Here is a 4,673-nt window from a genome sequence, read left to right as displayed (position 1 = left end):
GAACCCGACAGCTATTCCGACATGGATGTTCACCTAAGCTCTGGAGGAGCGTCGCCAGAATGAATCAACCAATCAACCATCCCCAAATTCATCTGATGGATTCGTAGTCTACTTAATCACTGGAGACAAGAAGAAGGTGATCCCTTCCACCCACCATATTGCCCTCTTGGCGATGAACCTGAAGCACTTATCGGCGAACCTGTTCGAAACACCATTTTCTCTCTCATTTTCAGAGTATCTCGCCACGACTTTATCATAACTCAGATTTTAAACCTTATTCATTTGCTCGTTCCTACCGACAATCATCCCGGAGTAATCGAAGAAGTCAACGAGCTTCGCTCTCGAGTAATCAATTTGAAAAACATGGTGCAAAACCTACCAGCTTCAGCAACAGCACTGGCAACACCAGTACCACTAATAACATAAGCCTCAACATCACACGCCTCAATATCACCATCTGTACTTCGAGTATGATCTTCGTTCTACGTATCGTTCTACCTCATTTATCTTCGTTCGACATGGCGATTATGTAATCTCTAAAGTTTTAGAGATTATTCATTCTAGTTCCAACCGAAAACCAAATGAGTTTAATATCATATTAACTCATTAAATCCATGATTACATCTAAAGAAAATATATATGTATATATGTCTTCATAAAGATTGTAACTAAAAATTCTTTTGTACTAACTGTTAATGGTGAAAATATTTTAACGGGTAGGTAATACCCTAGAAATATTTAGCTCTCACATTAACATGTTACACTGTACATTCTTCAAATCCGATTCAACAGTCATTTACTATCCTACTTACAACCACATATATACGTCTCCGTTCAACAAAGAATAACCATTTTCATTCCAATTCAATTTCATATACGAATTTCTGCCGATCAGAATCCAAGTCAAGATTTGACAAGTGGCATAATGAAGAAAATAATGGAAAAAATAAAATTTATTAGTAACTAATTAATTAACTACGTAATACTTTAAACCTATACTAACCTTGGACAATTAAACAGTATTAAAAGAGTATGAAATATTAATTATAACACCTTTTGATTTAAAATATCGTTAATAAGTTACATCTACTACAGTTAAATATTTCCTAAAGTTGCCACTTGATTTTATCTTAAACCTCTTTTGTATCTTGACAATTACAATCTGCGTTCAAACCTTTCATGATTCTTGAAAACACCTCAATCGATAGGATGAACCAACCGCACTTCATCTACGGAAAAAAAGATTGATGCATACAATCATGCACCTGGAAAACTCTTGGAACCTAAGTAGAAATTTAACACGAATCTATAATCCCTTGGCATTGTTATTACCAAAAATAACTTTACAATCCCTCTCCAAAATTAGCCAATTTTGTCACAGCTCCAACAAAATCAACTTCGACTTTCATTCGGATTAGCTTTATTATAACCTTGATATATAAGTTTGCCTTTCGTCATCATTACCGGGGAACCGTTTATATCCCACCACATTAGCAGTAAACTTAATAACAACTTCATTACTCATTGGTATACGTTTCTCCGAAAAACCATTATATCTGTTCATTAAAACCTTATCATATACTCATCCACATCTTGTAACAAGATTTTCCATACCAATTACCGGAAATTAGCAATCATTATTTCAAATCTCGGAATGTTTCTGCATCAACAGTTATATATATACATATAACATTTGTCTCTTAGGATTATGATCTTCCATTCTGAAATTCTGAAGAGCACCCAGTCTGTGAATCAATACTTGGAATGATGAAAAAGTTGAATGAAGCAACAAAAACTGAAAATGATCTTAACAGTCGAAAGTGATGATAAAGAATAGTATGTTGGCAAAGCTCAGAAAAATTGGAACTGGAAAACGGATTGAGCAAACCATAAAGGAGGCTATGGATAAAACACAAAGACTAAATCTGCCTTCAAAGAATCCAAACAATTCAATATCTGCTGAAGTCATTAACGAATACCTTGCTTCTGACTCTAAACTTTTATGGATAAATCTTCATCATCATCCCTCGATATTAGAAATTCTAAGACATCATCGTATGTTTTATTATAAATATTCTCAATATTTTCGAAGATATTTTCATAACTATTCTTATCTAAAATCATTTATCTCTTCGCGATATTAGTGTTACAACAGAAAGAAAACTGTTTTAGTTTCTAAATTATGAAAAATTCGAATTTAAAATATGAGTGTTTTTAAAGTAGTGTTGGGAAGTATAATATAATGACACTTGATCAACGTGATTATATTACAGTAAGTCATGCTGAGTTTCTAATGGAACATGATGATTTACAGACCATAACGTCATCATATGCCATGTTACACGACTCTTACATTCTATCTAATATATAAACATATCAAGAACATAATTTCTTGATAATTCTATCTTTCTAGTAATTTAACAAATCAAGATCGTGCTATTACAATTTCTCTCTTAGAACGTTAGTCATGTTCATTCGAAAATTCATACCTACGAATTCTGGACCATTTTTTTTTCGCTTGACTTAAAGTCGGGAAGAGAAAACAAAGTTATGAAAATCCAAAATATAAAGAAAAGGGAGAGGGTGGATTTATAGTAAAATATAACAGAACAATCAAAACAGATCATCGCATTTAACAAAGAGGATTCTAATTTCCTTAAATACCGAAGAATCAAATCTTATTACGAAGATTTTCTCTAAATTCCTTAAATTTCGGAAATCAACCATATCTACGTCAAAGGATATGACGAAACATTATTTTCTCAATTCACTCTTTTGTGATAGCTTCACTTATACTCTTCACGTAATCGAATTGTTTTATCCATATTACTCAATGATGATAAAACTCTAATTTCTAGCTCGTATGCGTCATGAAAACATACTTATTGTCAGCCATGACCATCCAAATCAAATTTCGGGACGAAATTTCTTTAACGGGTAGGTACTGTGACGACCCAGAAATTTTGGACCAAATTTAAACTTGATCTTTATATGTTTCCGACACGATAAGCAAAGTCTGTAATGTTGAGTCTCAAAATTTTTGAACTGTTTTCTTGCATTCATTTAACTTCGACCATTTCCGACGATTCACGAACAATTAATTGTAAATAGATATGTGTGTATATATACATATATAATAATAACTGAAAATAAAATTTGAAATGTTATATGTTGTTGATAGTAAAATTAATTATGTAAAATAAAATAAAAATATAATAAATATTATTTAAAACATATCTATAAATAAAGTATATTAAATACATATTTTGTAATTTCGAATCTATTTAGTAAATGACGGTAACGCTCAAGTTTCATTCGATTAATAGTAAACGAGTTAAAAAGGAATTTATGTGATTTTAAAATAAACGGTGATCCGAAAATGAGTTTTATAAATTATAGGCTTATTAATAATATTTTTAGAAGTTATTTGATAAATTTTAACACTAACTATATTTTACTTGTGGTTGGGAGTGAATAATTAATGTAATTTTTATTTAATATTTAATGATCGAATCCTATAACATAATGACTAAAATAAATAATTATAATTTTAGTAAAAATATAGAATTTTTTCCGAAGACTTTTATTCATCAACGGTTAACAACGGAGTACGAAACCATACCCGTAAATTATTGTCGGCAGATATTATCTAGGGGAGGCTACTAATATTATTCTATGCATTAATGTTAAATACACGTTTTATTTTACTGAATCATGATATTGATAGGATTATATATATATATTCAACCACTTGTATTTGAAGGAAATAAACCATCTATCTGTCTGTCCTTGTTTACAATTATATCACCACTTTACAATCAAACATCAAGACTACCATCTTTAATTATTTCTCATACTACCCACTTATTCAATCACACCATCTTCTTCTTAACTTATATCATCTTGTTTAACGACACCCTGCACCTATAACTCAATGTAATCGAGCATAATTGTTGTTGTTTGGTTGCTCTGAACGAAATCCATAACCACCACCTTAGATCATCCCCTCCATCACTCCACAACCGTCACAATATCACCACACATGCGTGATCTTTCTTGCTTCTCTCTTCGTGAACCAAAAACCATCCCATCGTATTTTTTTCTTTCTTCTCTTTCTTTCGTTAAGCTATAACACGAACCATCTTGAGTCTCGATTATGTTTATTTGATCACCACCACTTCAACCGGAGGTCACTACCATCACCACCGTGAGCACAATCATCATGATATCCATCACCACCACTTGTACGTCGGTTCTTAATTTTCGGTTCATCAAAACCCATCACGTAAATACTTATGATCGTTAACCAAAAATCTATCACCCCACCTGTAACCATCGTGAGTCACCAATTAATTACCACAAGAACCACCCATACGCCACCCCACCATGAACAACCCGTCATATTGATCACTATATCATCACCTTCATACTTCATTCGAACCACCATCATCTTCCTCCGAAACAACGATTACCTTTGGTTCTTTTTCTCGTTTCCTCCCTTTGTGTTAGAACACCCAAACCACCACCAAGCATCATCATCATACTTGTCGATTATCATCATCAAAACCATCGGTTTCTTGTTTAAGGACTACAACCCAAATTACAACTCCTCCATCACTGTAAACCTTCTTTGAACCTATAACCTGCTTGCTTCATCTGTTTTCGATCAAACC

This window comes from Rutidosis leptorrhynchoides, chromosome 2 (genome assembly GCF_046630445.1).
Source record: "Rutidosis leptorrhynchoides isolate AG116_Rl617_1_P2 chromosome 2, CSIRO_AGI_Rlap_v1, whole genome shotgun sequence".
Lineage (NCBI taxonomy): Eukaryota > Viridiplantae > Streptophyta > Magnoliopsida > Asterales > Asteraceae > Rutidosis > Rutidosis leptorrhynchoides.
This window is presented reverse-complemented; position numbering follows the sequence as displayed.